This window comes from Cetorhinus maximus, chromosome 17 (genome assembly GCF_964194155.1).
Source record: "Cetorhinus maximus chromosome 17, sCetMax3.hap1.1, whole genome shotgun sequence".
Classification (NCBI taxonomy): Eukaryota; Metazoa; Chordata; class Chondrichthyes; order Lamniformes; family Cetorhinidae; genus Cetorhinus; species Cetorhinus maximus.
Window position 1 is genome coordinate 32,745,873 of NC_135895.1, and position 18,087 is coordinate 32,763,959.

The 18,087-nt window shown below is 44.9% G+C and overlaps 1 protein-coding gene across 5 annotated transcripts in view; it reads left to right on the plus strand.

Moving 5' to 3' along the window:
• LOC144692302 (BTB/POZ domain-containing protein 19-like) overlaps positions 1–18,087 on the plus strand; it is a 179,092-nt gene that overhangs the window by 127,557 nt on the left and 33,448 nt on the right. The gene's annotated exons all lie outside the window — the stretch shown is intronic.

Here is an 18,087-nt window from a genome sequence, read left to right on the forward strand (position 1 = left end):
TAAAACAAATGAGTAGTAAAGTTAAAGTGTGAAAAGGTGAGGGTGTATGTGTGTCTGGCACACTCCCAGTCTCAGGTGCGCACTCACTCACCCTCACCCCACTGACAGTGGGTGAGGGTGTGTGATGGTATGTGGGGTGAGAGTACATGAGAAGCCTGAGACCGGGAGTGAGCCAGACACATGCTCTCCCCTCCCTCTCACCCCTTACACGCATGTGCACACACTCCTCACACTCACCCTTCCCTTTCACACACTCATCCCTTCCTTTCACACTCACCCCTTTCTCACACACACACACCTCTCACACACACTTATAATTAACATTATAAGAATGATTAAATCTGTATTTCGATGGGTAATAACAGTAAACATTAGGTCAGTCAGGTATCTGGATTGAATGTTTACAGTAGAAGTGATGTCAATAATCCATATGGTTGGGTGTGCAATGCTCTAGTTTTGCTGAGACAAATTGGATCATGCTGTAACAGGATCCTAGTTGAAAATTCACCTATTGTATGACTCAGGGGCATTGTCTGCATGTAAACCTCCCACCCGCACCCTCACCCATACTCTCACTCACTTAATCAGCAAGAAGGGGAAGAGAGTCCCGGAGCAGGGCTTGAGGCCTAGTGGTGCCCGAACACTGAGGAATGGGGCGAGAGCCGGGGGAATGGGGCGAGAGCCGGGGGAATGGGGCGAGAGCCGGGGGAAGCGGGGCGAGAGCCGGGGGAATGGGGCGAGAGCCGGGGGAATGGGGCGAGAGCCGGGGGAATGGGGCGAGAGCCGGGGAAAGCGGGGCGAGAGCCGGAGGAACGGGGCGAGAGCCGGGGGAAGCGGGGCGAGAGCCGGAGGAATGAGGTGAGAGCCGGACGAATGGGACGAGAGCCGGACGAATGGGACGAGAGCCAGGGAAAGTGGGGAGAGAGCTGGGGGAGAAGTGGGGAGAGATCTTGGGGAAGCAGGGAGAGAGCCGGGGGAAGCGGGGAGAGAGTGGGGGGATTGCGGTGGGAGTTTGTGGAAGTGGTGGGGGGAAGTTGGGAGAGAGCCCGGGGTAAGTGGCGAGCGAGTCGGCGACTGTGGCGAGTGCTGGGAGGGGAAGCAGGGAGAGAACGGGGAGGAAAGCGTGGCCCCACGGCCTCTGTCTCTCTATCTCCAAATATTTGCAGTTGCCGGTATTCGCTGCTCCTCCAACGATAGCCTGTTTCTCTCCCATGTTTTCTGCTGATAGGCTTCATCAGCAGCCAACAGGGGGGAGAAACAGGCTGTAGCTGGTGGAGCAGCCCTTTGCAGAAACCGTCAATTTCACTGACTGGTCTCACCAGCATTTTGATCAGTGGCTCCGGGTCCACATAGAGGGGCGTCGCGAGTGACAATTCAGCCGGTGGGCTGCCGGTTAGACAAGCCTATTCTACATGGTTGAGGCGTGGATTTGGGAGATACTGCCGAAGAAGCCTTGCAGGTTGCTGCAGCGCACCCTGTAGCTGGTACAAACTGCAGCGTAGTCCATGGTGATGGAGAGTGCGGATATTGAGGCTGGTGAATGAAGTAACAATCAAGCAAACTGCTTTGTCCTGGATGGTATTGACTTTCTTGAATGTTGTCGCAGCTGCTTCCATCCAGGCAAGTGAAGAATATTTCATCACACATCTGTTTGTGCTTTGTGGGTGGCTGAGAGGTGATTGATTGAAGCTGAATCAATCAGGTGAGAGCCTCCCGATAGCTTACAGGGGAAAGTTACTGCCCCTTCTAGCCCTCCCTTCCTCCTCACAGCAGCTGCCTCCAGTGGACAGTTCAGCTCCCATTCCCAGGCTAAGGGAAGGCTTCCTGAAACCTGCAGGCCCAGAAAAGATTCCTCACTGCAGAGTGCTAAACCTGAAGGTTAAGATTCCAGACAAAGCAGCTGGAATGTGTTTTGAAGTACTGCAGATCACACAGGCAAGTTTCAATAACTTTCATAAATAAATACTTGACAGTGCACACTTGCAACCCCAGTGAGTCCTCTTATCCTGCCCGTGGATGAGGTTTATACAAATGTGTCCTACTTGCCTGCCCGTTGTGCCTGTGCGCCGACCCGAAGATTGCACGGGCGCCGAAAAATCGGCGTCGATTGGGGAGTCAAGGGCCTTAAGTGGCTCGTTAATTAATGGCAGGCGCGCATCGGACATCACTGCGTGCCCGCCCAGCGAAATATCGCGATGGCGCGCAGTGATGTCAGGACGCTCGCCTGATGTCACCACACGTCATTTTACGCACAGACATGTGGGGCCCGCTCCTGCATGCCAACGGGAAAATTCTGCCCTAGGAGTTGTGAAGGAGCAAAGAGGTTAGTATGTCCTTGTACACATACTACAAAAAGCCCGTGAACAGGTTCAAACATTAATTGAAAAGGCCAATGAAATACTGACCTTAACCTCAATGAGGTAGGAATTCAAAAGTGAGGAAGTGATGCTCTGGTTGTAGATAAGCTTGGTCAGACTCATCTGGAGTATTACATTCAGTCTTTGGTACCAAACCTCAGGAAAGATGTAAACTCACCCTTAGAAGGGATACACTGCAGAATCCCCAGTAGCCAGAATTTTACATTCGGCCTGCGGGGGCAGGCTTGACATGCCGGAACGTAAAATGACACGCGATTATGTCAGGCGTGCGTCCCAACGTCACTGTGCACCATCATGATGTTTCGGTAGGCGGGCGCGCTATGAGGATGGAGGCACGCATGCCATTAATTGACAGGCCAGTTAAGGTCCTTGAGGCACCAATTGAATTTGATTTTGCGTAACCTGTGCGATTTTTAGGGCTTTGCATGGGTGCAACGGGCAGGTGGCCACATTTTCAAAAACCTCATCCACGGGTGGGATAAGAGGGGTGAGTGGGCTTGCTAATGCGAGTTGTTAGTACTTTAGATTATAACCTACTGCTATTTGCTTGTGTGAACAGGACAACTTCATTTCGCTTCAGAGCTGCTTTGACAGAAACAACAGGCTTCAGTTCAGGACTCCGGAGGAATCATACCACTTGGGGTCTTCCAGGTGTCAGACAGCCTTCCGTTACCCTGGGAATGGGGATTGTGGTCTCTGCTGGAGGCACCTCCTGTAAGGAGGAAGAGAGGGCCCAAAGGAGGAGGAGGCCAGGTGCCCCTATCCAGCCTCCAGCAGAGTGATCTGTGGGAGGAGAGGCACAGGCACAAGGGGCACAGGGCCAACAGGAAGCCCAAGGCAGAAGGGGCTGCAAAAGATGCCACTATCCTGCTGCCAGGGTTTACAGGCGGCGATGCAGCTACCTGAATATGTCTGAGGTGCAATGCCGAGGGAGGCTCCAGCTCTCAAGGGAGACAGTGACCTCCATCTGTCAGATGATCGGCCCTCCGATCAGCTCCAACAGTTTGTGTAGTGTGTGGACACCCCATGCCAGTGGCGCTGAAGGACGCAGTGGTCCTCAACTTCTATGCCTCTGGCTCTTTCCAGGGGTCGGTGGGTGATCTTTCCGGTGTCTTCCAATCAGCTGGAGCAGGATACCGCTCCTAACTTCTGTGCTAAGTGACCCATGCCAACACGGTACTCACCCTTCCCCATCGCAGGAGATCATTGAAGTGCTTACGGCACTGCACCCATGTGCGCCTCACCACATCATGGGAACGGACCCTGGATGCCACCTCCTCCCAGGCATTTTTGGTGAGGTGGGGAGGGGGTGGGTGGGGGGGGTCTCCTCCTCCTGTCCCTTTGGAGAAGGATATCCCAGCGTGCTGCCACCACCTCCAGGAGGGCAGCGAGACACTCGTCAGAAAACCAGGGGGCTGACTGCCCCGCCGACCTCCCCTCCCGCCTGCCCTGTTCTGCTACTATGTTCTGCACGGCAACGGAACTGCAAGTCAATGGCAACCTTCGCATGGCTGCCTGCGCCATTTTTGAATAGCCCGCCGGGTCACCATTGGACCCGCCGGACATTGAGCTCCCGCCCCTGCCCACCCCTTCATGCTGATGCTGGAGCCGCACATTACGCTGGGTGGGCCTTAATTGGCCCGCCCACGTAAAATGGAGTGTGGACCTGATCGTGGGTGGCGGTCAGGTCCCTGACCGCTGCCGCTCGTTCCCGCTGAGCCCGCCCGACGCGTGAAAAATTTAGGCCCAGAATTATACTTGGGCTTTAAAGAATTAAATGATGAGGACAGGCTGCAAAAACTTGGCTTGCATTCCCTTGAGTTTAGGAGGTGACCTACTTGATGTTTTCGAAATGATGAATGGATTTGAAGAGGGTGAATAGAGAAACTATTTCCAGTGGTGGGCGAATCCAGAACAAGTGGGCCTAATCTTAAAATCAAAGCTAGGCTGTCTAGGATTGAAATCTGGAAGCATTTTTCATACAATTGGTGGCAAAATTCTGGAACTTTCTACCCTGAAAGACCATGGATGCTGGGCCAATTGACATTTTCAAGACTGAGATCAGTATCAAGCGATACTTAACAAAGGCAGGTGAGTGGAGTCAAGGTGCAGATCAACCATGACCTAACCAGATACCAGTACAGTCTTGAGGGGCTAAATGGTCTACATTTGTTCCTACTGGGAAATGTATGTGTGGATATTGTGTGAGAAGGCTTCAGGTTTGGCTATTTTGCCCAAGTTTAAATTCCTGCAATATTCCCTCACTTACAGTCTGGTAAGTTGTGGTGGGGCTGGGGTAGTAGTAAGCATTGGAACCTTTTGCGATCTGATTTGGATTTGGAGATCATGGGCAGAATTTTACGGCCCCGTTTCAGCGGGGACGGGGACGGGGCCGTAAAATGCGGCGAGACATTCTAAACCTCATTGGCTTCGGCCGGGAATGTAAAATCCTGCTGCCGTAAAATTTCGCCCCATGTCTCTTGGATTGTGCACTTCTCTATAATCGTATTGAAGGCAGACAGAGACATACTTGGTGAAATTTACCCACAGGAGGTGAACACGCAGTCAAAGCAGGTTCCACGTACCTGTAATTTCACTTCTCTCACTGAAAGTGGGAGAATGTGCCCCAGCCTTTTCATGGCCCACCTGCTTGTTTTTGTAATGGCTTTCTCCTTAGACAACACCTGATCTCCTACATTTTTGGTTTCCAACTCCAAGCTAAAAGCTGTGTTTCACAATTCTTCGTTGAAAACCTTACTGTCGCTTGAACATGATCTTTCCCCTTTATTTCTGTTAATTTTAACCCTAGTAAGTAGAGGATCAGTGTTTTTGACATCTTCCTATGCAGCGATTTGCCAATAGGCCTGTGCACGATTACCATTAGTTAAATTGATGCTTTCTGAAGGAGCATATTCCTTAGTGACATTACATGTTTTTTGGACACTAAGGGACCCGGGAATTTGGAGATAGAACAGGAAAGTGGAGTTGAGGTCGATGATCAGCCTTGGTCTTACTGATGGTGGAGCAGGCTCTAGGGAATGTATGCCCTACTCCTGCTCCTATTCCTTATTTTCTTATGCTGTTTCCTCTTCAATGGCTGTGAACATTTGTCAACCACCTGTGACTGTGTGGCCAGCTGCTTAACATGTCTGATTGACCTGTGTGATGAACTTAGATGAGGCAACAAAGCTTCTTTATATTTGTTGGAGACAGACTGTGAGTTGTGACGTCCCTCAAAATGGCTGGTTTGGCTTTAATACAAATTGATAAATGCTTGTAATCTTTCTGTTTAAGTCATGCAAATTCATTTTTAAATCATAACCCTGAAGCATAATTTAATCCAGAATACTTTCCTGGAAAAAATGCTCAAAAATCCTAAAACATGACAGCCCCGATATAGAGCAGCCTGTCTATTTATGTTCACACATGGAGAAAAGCTACTTTGGCCAGGGGGTGTCTGGTACATAGGTTCTTAATAAGCAAGGGGGTGACAGGTTACTGGGGGTAGGTGGGAATGTGGTGAGGTTACAGTCAGATCAGCCATGATCTTACTGAATGGCAGAGCAGGCTCGAGGGGCCAAGAGCCTACTCCTGCTCCTAATTCGTATGTTTGTATGCACACAATGGAACTATACCCAAGCAAGAGTGGGCACCCTGAAGGACAAGAAGACAAATTGAGACAGAAAAATGAAGAAATACACGCTTGTACTCAAAATGGGAGAGATCCGACTGGGAATTTAGTGGCTAGGGAATCACCATCATTATCTTATCCAATAACAATGGCATGGTGCATTGATGTGATAAGACTTTTATGGTGAATCCTCACATTGTGATTTCCAGATCTCAGCTGGCATGTCTCAGGGAAGCACTGAGATGTGGAACATTCCAACTGCGTAAGAGGGAAAATTAGACAGCAGGTTTTTCTGAGCTGTTGTTGTCAGGGCAACAGATTGTTTGGCTGTCCTCTCCAACTATGAATGGTATGGGTAATGGAAAAGTAAAGAGGGGGACAACATACCTGTAGTGTAATTTGCAGTGCACACTAAAATGTGCATGCATTCAATCAACAGGCCTCTAACTTGCTTTGCCTTATTAGTAATGTGTTAAAGGCAGTTAGACTATAGGTTTACACATGCCTGAGGGCATGTGTTTAAATAGGATCTTGCATTGCTGTGGTTTATTCACAGGGAACACTGGATTTTCTAATTACATTTGTGCAATTCTTCGTTTTGTGGACACCTGCCAGTGTCTGTTGCTGCTTTAGGCTATTGCTGTCTGATACTCACAATCGTCCTGAGACCGTCTGTCTCCTCCCTTTCACAAAAATTAAAATATCAACACCATATGAACACTATCTTTCGACAGTGGACTCTCAAGTTTGAACTCAGTGAATGCACAAGGGCTTTGAGGTTTGTTACGGTTCATGGTTGGAAGAAAATAAGATAAGTCCCTCAGGAAAGTTTATGGGAGCATCCTCCCAAAATTGAAAAAAAAACCCCAAGTTTGTATAATTAGATACTAATTGAGTAATTAGAGCTAAGAAACTTTAAACTATATTTACAATACAAATTAATTTTACTCTTCATTTTATAAACGCAGCTGCAACAAAATTGTGAATAAAGTCAAGAAAATGGTTTGTCATTTGGGTAATTGGTTGTACTGTAGCTCTCTCTTTGCATCTGGTTTCTGCGTCCAACTTCAACCCAGACAAATGGGATGAAAATCTCCCAGATCTGCTGAGGTTAACTAGTGAATTTTGTTAGGACATCAGCCTTTTTCCTCTTGGACCTCACCCAAATGTACTCCAGACGTCATAGAGGATGGTCTCTTACATTTTAAATATTACTTAAAATAGATACACCACTGTGTTGATGAGGATTGAGCAAACCTAAAGCCCTGAAATGACCACGGATGGGGGAATGGGTTGCATTGTTAGTTGGGAACTTTTTGCACCTGGCTTCACTTCTTGCTCGGACTGAAAATCTGTTTACTGGCTGTAAGGATGAAAATCTTGTTAGTCAGCGTACTGTAAGAGTCCTAGGTGAAATAAGTTGGGGTGCTCTCAGGTCCTTGTGGCCCACAACTCAAGTGGATTGGCACATGCGCAGCAGGCACCTGTTTACACGGGCACAGGGCTTATTGGCTATAGCTATGTCTGTGAAGCAGACTGGGAGGAGTGTGCAGCAGGTCAGGATCACTGTGAAGCAGACTGGGAGGAGTGTGAAGCAGGTCAGGATCACTGTGAAGCAGACTGGGAGGAGTGTGCAGCAGGTCAGGATCACTGTGAAGCAGACCGGGAGGAGTGTGAAGCAGGTCAGGATCATTGTGAAACAGACCAGGAGCAGTGTGCAGCAGGTCAAGATCCCTGTGAAAGAGCGGGAGGAGGGAGCAGCAGGCCAGGATCACTGCAAAACACACCGGGAGGTATGCAAAGCAGGATCACTGAAGTGAAAGAGAGAGATATATATTAAAAAAAAATCAAACTGTGACATCACAGGGTGGCCATGATTTGATTGGCTGGTTAGTATTGTGGCTTTATTTCCCTTTCACCAAAGTTAGGAAGTTAGTCTAAGGAACTGGGAAATTAAAAACTTCAAGGTTTTTTATATAATAAGGGTTAAGTAAAGCATTTCTATCAACCTCCTTATATTTAAATGACAACAGAAAAAAAGGAATGAGTAGCTGGTGAGTCTTTTTAAGTAATGGTGGCAGAGCAGCTCCGACCCCTGAGCAAACATCCTGTTCCACGTGGGAACGCCAGGACATTTCCTGTGTCCTCGATAACCAAATGTGCAGGAAGTGTCACCAGCTGCAGCAGCTCAAGCTCCAGGTTTCAGAGCTTAACCAGCACCTGGCATTGCTGCGGTGCATCCATGAGGTTGAGAGCTTTGTGGAGAGCACTTAACAGATGTAGATGCGGGGAGAGAGGGAATAGGTGATGGAAGGCAGTCAAGAAGATACAGGTAGATAGTGCTAGAGTCCCCTGAGTGCATCTCACTCTCCAACGAGTAGTCGGTTCTGAAGACTGATGTTTCAAGTGTTGGTTCATCTGGGGAGTACAGCCAGAGCCAAGTCCATGGCACCACAGTTGGCTCAACTGTATAGGGGTTTCGAAGAAGAATGGAAGAACAACAGTGATATGAGATTTGATAGTTAGGGGAACAGACAGGCATTTCTGCAGCTGCAGCCGTGGTTCCAGGATGGTATGTTGCTTCCCTGGTGCCAGAATCAAGGATTTCACTGTACGGCTGCAGAGTACCCTTGGTGGGGAGGGTGAACAGCCAGCGGTCGTGATCCACATCAGCATAAACCAAATGGGCAGAAAGAGGGATATAGCCCTGTAGTCAGAAGTTAGGGAGAACTTAGGTAAGCAATTAGCAAGCAGGACCTCAAAAATATAATCTCCAGAATACCCCCGGTACCACGTGCAAGTGAGTATAGAAATATTAGGATAGAGCAGATGATTGTGTAGGTGGAGAGATGGTTTGGGAGGGAGGGCTTTAGATTCTTAGGACATTGAGATCAGTTCTGGGCGAGAAAGGACCTGTACAGGCTGGATGGGTTACACCTAAACAGAGCTGGGACCAATTTCCTTGCGGGTGATTTGCTAGTGCTATTGGGGAGGCTTAAACTAACTTGGCAGGGGTGTGGGAACCAGGAGGTCATACTAAAGAGGGATACCAAGATACAAAGAATACTGGGAGAGACAGATAGTACTAGAGTAGGAAATAGTAAGGTTTTAGGTGGGTTCAGTATAAGAGTGAGAGTAATTAAGGGTAAATTAGGGTTACAATGCATGTATGTGAATGTGCAGACTCTGGTAAATAAGACTGGTGAGTTGCAGATACAGATAGCCACGTGGAAATATGATGTTGTGACGTTAACAGAGACACTGAAGGGCAGGACTGGATACGAGCTGTTCAGGAAAGATAGGAAAGGAAGGAAAGGAGAAGTGCCAGAATTGATTAAGGGGCACATTGCAATGCTGGAGAGAGAGGATGTCCCAGAGGAGTCAAAGACAGAATCCATTTGGCTCGAGCTAAGGAACAAAAATGTGAAATTACAATGCTCTAGGCCACCAAATTCTGGGAAAGATGCTGAGGAACAAATTTGCAAGTAAATTACAGAGAGGTGCAAAAATTATAAAGTAGTTATAATGGGAAACTTTAATTATCCAAATATAGACTGACATAGTAGTAATGTAGAAGGTAGAGAGGGCAAGAGTTTCTAAAGTGTGTTCAGGAGAATTTTCTGCAGCAGTATGTTTCCAGTCCAATGAGAAAGGAGGCATTGCTGGACCTGCTTCTTGGGAATGAGGGTGGACCAAGTGGATCAAGTGTCAGTGGGGGAACTTTTAAGGGACAGTGATCATTTTATCATAAGATTTAAATTGGCTTTGGAAAAGACAAGGTGTAATCTAGAGTAAGAATAATTAACTGGGGGAAACCAACTTCAATGGGGTAGGGATGATTCTGCGTCGAATAAATTGGAATCAAACCCAGAGCTCCCTGGATGACATGAGATAGCGATTAAGATGAAGCAAAACAGTGTGCTTGTGACAGATGTCAGGTGGATAGTACAATTGAGAACCAAGCCAAATATAGACAGTTCAGAGGGGAATTGAGAAAGCAAACAAGGGAAACAAATGGAGTATTAGAAGAGACTGGCAGCTAACATGAAGGGGAATCCAAAAATCTCTTATAGGCATATAAATAGTAAAAGGGTGGTAAGAGGAGGAGTGGGGTGGATTAGAGACCATAAAGTGAATTTACACATGGAGACAGGGGGCATGGCTAAGGCATTAAATAAATACTTTACTGAGGAAGGTGATGCTGCCCACGTCATGGTGAAAGAGTTCAGACACTAGATGGGTTTAAAATTGACCAGGAAGAAAATTAGGATAGGCAGTCTGTAATTAAAGGCGATAAGGCACCAGACCAGATGAGATGCATCCAAAGTTACTGAAGGAAGTGAGACTGGAAATTGCGGAGGCACTGGCCATAATTTTCCAATCTTCCTCACTGGAGTGAGAGTGTGGTGCAGGCAGGCTCAATTAAGGTTTCCAAAAGGGAATTGGATCATTATCTGAAAAGGAAAGATTTGCAGGGCTACAACGAGAAGGCAGGGGAGTGACATCAGGTGAATTTCTCCTTCAGAGGGCCAGCACAGACATGAGTGGCCGAATGGCCTCCTTTTGTGCTGGAACCATCCTATGATTCTATGATCCTGTATGCCTCTTTGTGGGGAGCCGTAAAATCAGGATTTACCAACACCAGTGAAAGGCAGCCAGCACCTCTTAAAGAGAATTTGCTCTGTGGCTGCAGACAACAGAGAAACTTCAGAAATAGCAAAATGGCTAAAGAAGCCCAGACAGGGCATCCAGGTTCTTATTCTAAATGATACAAGTATAAGGCCCTTATTTAAATATCCTACTGCTGCTTTAAGTGTTTCTATTGCTCATCCATGATACCAACTGAGCAACTCAATCTAATATGAAGACAGATGCACTTCATGCCCGCCTTGATTAAACATGCCCACAGCACCTGCTGTATTGGACCGTGTCATGCCCAGTGAAGGCACATCCTATTCATAACTTCAAACATGGGCTGTGTTCCTGTGGAAGCTTCTGGAACTGTCTTTTATGTTTTAAAATTTTAAGGTGGCTCAGTTGGCTGCCAAGATCAGGTGAACTTTGCAACTTCAGCACAGAAATATCTTCGGCTTCTTGAAGGTTCCAAATTGAATCATACTGGGTGAGAACCTCCCACTATGAATGGAAAGGCCCAGACAGCAACCTTCTGTGAAATTCACACTTGTCATTGTCTGTGGTTTGCTCCGAACACAGAATCAATCCACTCCTGGACTCTGTGGGCAGAATTTTACATTCGGCATGCAGGCACGCGCCCGACACGCCCGAGCGTAATATGACGCGCAATGACATTGAGCATGAATCCCAACGTCATCGTGCACTTGCGCCATATTTCGGCTGCGCACCCGCCAATGGTTGAAAGGCCGATTAAGGCCATCAACAAGCTAATTAAAATCATATTAACGCTACCCATCCAACCTTACGGTTGGCGGGCAGGTGAAAAGGCCAAGCGGCCTTTGCATTTTTTAGGAAACCTCATCCACCAGCAAATAAACATTAACTAAAAACTTGAAACAAAAACAAAAAAGGCTGGAAAAACTCAGCAGGTCTGACAGCATCTGTGGAGAGAAAGACAAAGTTAACGTTTCAAGTCTGCGTGACTCTTCTTCAGAGCCTAAAACCTTTATTTTTGAATTAATAACATGCCCCAGCTCATGTGACAGAGTCACACGAGGGGACATGTTTTTTTTAAATTTTACTGTCGTTATTAATTTTTGTAAAAAGCACTTCAGTCTCCCTGAGGCAGCTTCATGCCTCAGGGAGATTGAAGCCCAAGCGCAAACTGCGTGCCAGGCCTGCTCTTCCTCCTCCCCTTGCCCACATAGGCAGCGATCCACGCAGGGCGGGCCTTAATTGGCCCACCCGCGTGAAATTGCAGAGCGGAGCCGATCATGGGCGGCGGTCAGCTTCCCAACCGCCCCCGCCCGCTCCTGCCAAGCCCGACCAATGAGGGAAAAATTCTGGTCTATGTCTCCAAGCTCACAATTTAATAAAAGAGAGCTGATGAGACCAGTTATCCACAAGTTATATGTGAAAGACCACCATCTATCTCCTATTCTGCCTTTGGACTTGCAAACCATCTTGGTTAAACAATACCAGTATTGGTCATGTGACCAAAACCGGCTGGCAATAACGCGTTTTGATCTAAAGACCCAGAAATGACCTGGGCAATTTTCAGAAGACACTGAAAGAGCCAGCAACTGCAGAAAAGGCAGTGCTATCTTTGCCTTTTAAGAACCTGGAAGCTGTAAAGTCTTTAAAAGCTTCCCAGCCTGATTCCTAAATCCAAGTCCACCTGTAAAGAATTTGAACCCCCCCTGATATGAAAGCCACAAGTGCCTAACCTCATGACCTGCTGAACATTCATCCCTTTGAGGGAATTTTGCCACAACTGTGAAATACGACTCCGGCTATTTGAACCTATCTAGACTAACCTTCAGGAGCAAAAAGCCACCTTCGACGGACTGGCAAAGACTGTTTTCCTACAACGAGCTAGACATGTGAACTATGAACTATTCGTTTGTTTGTAAACTATAGAAGTGCTTTATTCTCTTTATTTTTTTCTTGTGTATGTACGTGCGTGAGTTCTGAGTGTTTGACATAATGTTTAAACTTGGGGTGAGTGTGTGAATAAATAAGCTTCCTTACTTTTGAACCCATGAAAAACTGCTGCTGGTTCTTTAAATTGACCACAGGTTAAGGGGGGTTTAGAAACTCACACATCTACCTTTCCAAAAATCCACGCTGATTATGGACAGTAAGGGAAGGGCATTGAGGGTTTCAGTTTATCTCACCTTCCTCTGTCCATAACAGAATGTTAAGCACTTGTTTCACATTTGTAAAGCAAATGTAGTGTGACCAACTTGTCAGGGAGACATTGAATTAGGTGCCTGACAAGTGTGCTTATTTTTTTCTTTTATATCTGGAAATCAAACAGGGATTGGTTCCGTGAGTTCTGATGAAAGAATTTTGACCTGAAACATGAACCCTGTTTCTCTTTCCATGGATGCTGCCTGACCTGCTGTGTATTTCCAGCTTTTTGTGATTTTATTTCCAACATCTGTAGTACTTTGCTTTTGTTTTTGATTTCCATTGTTTTTTCATACACCAGCAGTTAGAGGGCAATGAGGCTGGTGCGAATTTTGTACTTTGATACAGTTAATCCCAAATTCGGGGAGTGAAAGCTTATCCTCTTGAATGCTGATCCAACAGAGTAACTGTGTTAGTTTGTGATTCTCCAATTGTTGCAATTCAGACCTGAATTAACAGCTGTAATTGGAAAAACTTTCTATCTATAAAATTGACAGTAATTGAGGCAAGTTCACTAATTTCACTTGCGAAGGTCATGATTATAGACTTCTGTGGGAATGAAATAATCACTCAGTAATGGAAGAATACCATTTGTGCTGTCAAATCAGGGGAAGGGCTAGCAAATTTCTTTGACAAAACTCAATATGTTTTTATATGCTGCATCATATCTGCAGAATAACTCCATTTTTAATGGAGGGTTTTAATATTCCTTACAGAGACTGGAACTCACAAGTGCAGATCCTGCACAACAAAGTTAGCTGGAGTAGTTCAAGAATCCTTTCTTGCCTGAACTATTTCAAGCGTCTTTGTTTGCAGATGACAACAGCTTGGTTGCCGTGTTCAATGATGCTGGTTGACATGTAATAATCAAAAGGGACCTGGACAGGCCAGATCAATGGGAAGAGGAAGTGGCAGATAAAGTCCAATGCAGATAAGTATAGAGTTATGGGATTTAGCAAAAAAAAATGAGAATGCAGAATATGCAATAAAGGAGAACATACTTGAGGTAACAGAGCAGGAAAGAAATGTAGGGTTTTTGGTGCATAAGGTGTCATAAACCATCAATAAAGTGTGGATGGGCAGTCTATATAGCAAATAAAACATTGGGATATATAGCTAGGCGTGTGACTTATGAAGAGGTAATGTTAAAATTATACCTGGCCTTGGTGAAGTCACGTGTAGAGTAGCTTCCATATTACAGGAAAAAAGTAGAATTATTGGAAGGAGTTTAGAGGAGGGGTTTACCAGGCTGATTCTGGAAGTTAGAGGGCTAAGAGAGGACAAAAATGAACTGTAACTTGGGTTTAAGGTTTTCATGGCTATGGAGAATTTGGATCCAGCAATAAATATTCTGTCAGGTACAAGTTTCAAGAACCAAGAACATAGTGAAAGGGATGTTAGTCAGCAGTTAGAGGGCAATAACCCTTTGGAACATATTACCTGTACGGGTGGTGGAACAGAAAGTCATGACAAGTCTTAAAGAATGTGCAGAAGAATTCATGTTAGCAGATGCAGGAGAATTAATTCTAGAAGTTGCTAGGAGGTTTCAAAGGGTATGTTAAATGGACCAACGGTATATTTATGCTCAAAGCATTCATGTGTTACTATGTTACTGTGCCCTAAGTTAAAGAAATGTGCCCTTTTATAATGTTTGTGAAATAACTCTGAAAATGATATTCTACTAAAGAACATACTCCTTTACTCAATTCCCAAGTTTTTCAGTTAAATACAATATTAACACATATATGCAGTGCCTCAAATTTGATTTGTACACCCCAGGAAAAGATTTTAATGAAAGAAAAGACTGGTACGCTTTTTACCACCACTGGATGTCTCAAAACATTCATTTACAACCAATGAAGTACTTTTGAAGTGTAGTCACTGCAGTAATTTAGGAAACAAGGCAGTAAATTTGTGCGCAGATAGCTCCCACAAACAGCAAGCTGAAAATGACCAGTTAATCTTTTATTTTTATTCCATAAAGGCTGCTCGTCCAATTTAATCTGCTTTTCTGCTTTAAAACAGTGCAACCTATATGCAAGTTGATACGGTAATGATGCTTGCTTTGGTCTTGGAACTTACAGACCTATTTACAACTGAGTGGCTTACTTATTAAGAAACTTGTAGGCCAGACAGTGTGGAGGTGGAAGGTTCTCTGCCTTGAAAGACTTAGTGAACCGGTGGGATCTTACAACAATCCAGCAAGTTCAAATACTATTACCACACACAGATCGAACCCACAGAAGTCATACTTAGTGGCTGAAGGTGCAGTACTCTGATGACTACATAATACTTACTTTTTTTTTTACATATATATCATATTAGCTACAGATTATTCATTTCTAAATTTAGGAAACAAGTCTCTTTGTTATGTATTCATCTGTCAACATCTATACTGTTTAATGTTTCTACATGTGTCTGCCTGCCTTTATATTTATCAATCTATTTCTATACATTTATGTCTTCTTTTTCCATTTAAGTCTCTAACTTACTATTCATTCCTCATTTTGCTGTATGTACTTTTAAATAAGTACTTGGGACTTCTTTAGGGCATTGGATTCTTAAGCTCATGAAATTAGATGTATGTGAGACCTCTAAAAGGTAGCGCTTGAGGCTAAATTATTATGCTTGTCTTTATCTCCTATTCTTGATTTGCACTTCCCGTGGAAAAGAATTTGACTGAACCAGTTCTGACCTTCAGGGTTGCTTATGCGTGGTTTGTAACACTTCTACAAGACATTTCATCTGGGTCAAAATAGATATTGATCAAAACCAGAATGGATCACCCACATCATCCTAGGTCACCCTCAACTGCAGTGAAATGCAATTGACCATTGAGCCATTTAATAGTTATAAATAGATCATATTCTCAATAATGATGTTAAAATCTTTAAAGGTTGAGAAGCAAAACTCTGGGGTTTAAGCACAGTGAGGACAATGGACAAATAATTATCTAATTGGAGCAGCTTATACATTATTTAATGGAACCTGCTTTAATGTAAATTTAATGTTGCTTAGTATTGCTTACAGGGCTATTTTTTGAGAGTATGTTACCCTCCAGGGAAAAGACAATATTCTCTTAGGGATATTTTCTGTTTGCAGGTCATCATGTGACTGATTGGGAACAGGGTGCTGTTGAGAAGACCAGTAGTTGTACCCAATCTTAGCTGGTTGTTAACAGGCACAAAATGGCAGCCTGAGAACAACCCTTCATGTTCACCGTCTTTTGCTACTGGGAGATGCTTAACTTCTAATTATCATGTCTTCAATTAATGCAGCTTAGTTCAGTAGCTTACTGCATACCATCAATGTTGACTGCAGAATATCTTACATATTAAGTGGGAGGACAGATACACGAATATCACAGTTCTCTCACAAGCAGGCACTACAAGCATTGAGGCTATGATCATCCGCCATCAGCTTTGTTGGGTTGGTCATATAGTTTGGATGTCAGATACCACGCTCCCAAGCTGGGTCTTGTTTTCCCAGCTCAGTCAGGGCAGATGCACCAAAGGAGGACAGAAGAAGCAATTCAAGGATATGCTGAAGCCAACATTAAGAAATGTAACATTGACATCAGCTCCTGGGAAACCATCATTCTAGATTGAAGCACATGGCAACAGTGACTGTGGAAAGGATCTTAGCATTTTGAGACCCAACGACAACAAAATGAAGGGGAAAAGTGAGAGCGGCAAAAATAACACTCCATGACCCGACATCCCACATGGCAACAAATGCCCTACATGCCATAAAGTTTGCACATCCAGAATTGGCCTCAGCAGCCATCTTCAGACTCATGGAATACAATCACCCTTCCTAGCGAGGAATAGCTAATACTAATAGTATAGCATGCATTCTTCTGTAGTATGACACCTTGCACCCTCTGTAGACTTAAAGCTCATCCAAAACTCTGTTGATCATATCCTAAGTTCACCAAGGCCTTTTCACCCATCACCCCTGTGTTGACCTACATTGATTCCCGATCTGACATTGTTTCAATTTTAAAATTCTCATCCTTGTTTTCAGATCCCTCCCTCACTATCTCTGTCACCTCCTCCAACCCTCGGAGATCTTTGCTCTCCTCTAATTCTTGCCTCTTGTACTTGTCCGATATTGAGGATGTTGCTTTGTCCTTGTGCCAAAAGTTATCTGGGGAATTAGGTCCACTTCTTATAGCTGCAGGTAGTTGAGCTCTACCCAGTTCAAACTTACTGCTTTGACAGGTAACGAGTGTATTTTCCTGCCTTCCTTTCCTAAATGTGCTGACTCTTACTGGGTCACTAGCTCCTTGCTGCCTCAGCCATTTTCTTTCTTTGGGGCAGCAGTAAATGTTTAACAGATTGGCGGCAAAACTTGTGGCATGTTTATTTGACCCACCTATCTGGTATGCGGTACTGGTGACTAGTTTTACCTCCTTTTGACACCTTGATATATCTCTGTACCCATGTCCTGTGGGTAGGAAACACAGCATTAACCCTGGCCTACCTCGGCTCCCATGCATGTGGCACTGCTCTTTTTTGGTGAGGGTACTTTGCAGTAGTGGAAAATAGGGCAGCTGTAATTGTTCACACCTAACATACTCCTAGGCTATAATATCCTGTATATTACCTCCATTGTGACATATAATCCTGATACCAATAGTTGAATATTAGTGGGGAAAATATTTTTTTTATAAAATTACTAATGTATTTGAAATGATTAGCGTTTATGTAAGGCCTTTCATGACCTCAGCGTGTCTCAAAATGCTTCACAGCTGATGAAGTACTTCTGAAACATGCTGACTGTTGGAACGTAGAAAAAATGTGGCAGCCACTTTGCGCACAGCAAGGTACCGTAAATCACCAAGAGATAAATAACCAATTATGCGGTTTTAGTTACAATAGTTGAGGGATAAATGTTGGTCAGGATACTCCCTCGCTCCTCTGAGATCGTTTGCATCTACTTGGGAGGGCAGAAAAAAAAAACCTCTGTTTAACATCTCAGCTGTAAGACATCACCTCCAACAGTGCAGTACTCCCTCTGCATTCTATAGGAATGTCAGTTGAGATTATGTGCTTAAGCGGGGTCTTATGTGGGGTCTGAAACTTTCTGACCCAGAGACAAACTTGTCAGCACCGAGCTCAGGGTGACAGCTTAAGTTTTGCAGAGATGCACAAGTAGAGTTCAGTTCAAGGATGGGCAAGTGTGGGGCGGGTTCTTTAGTTGAGAATAGATCACTGTAACCTGTGTGAATGGACAATTAGCTCAAAA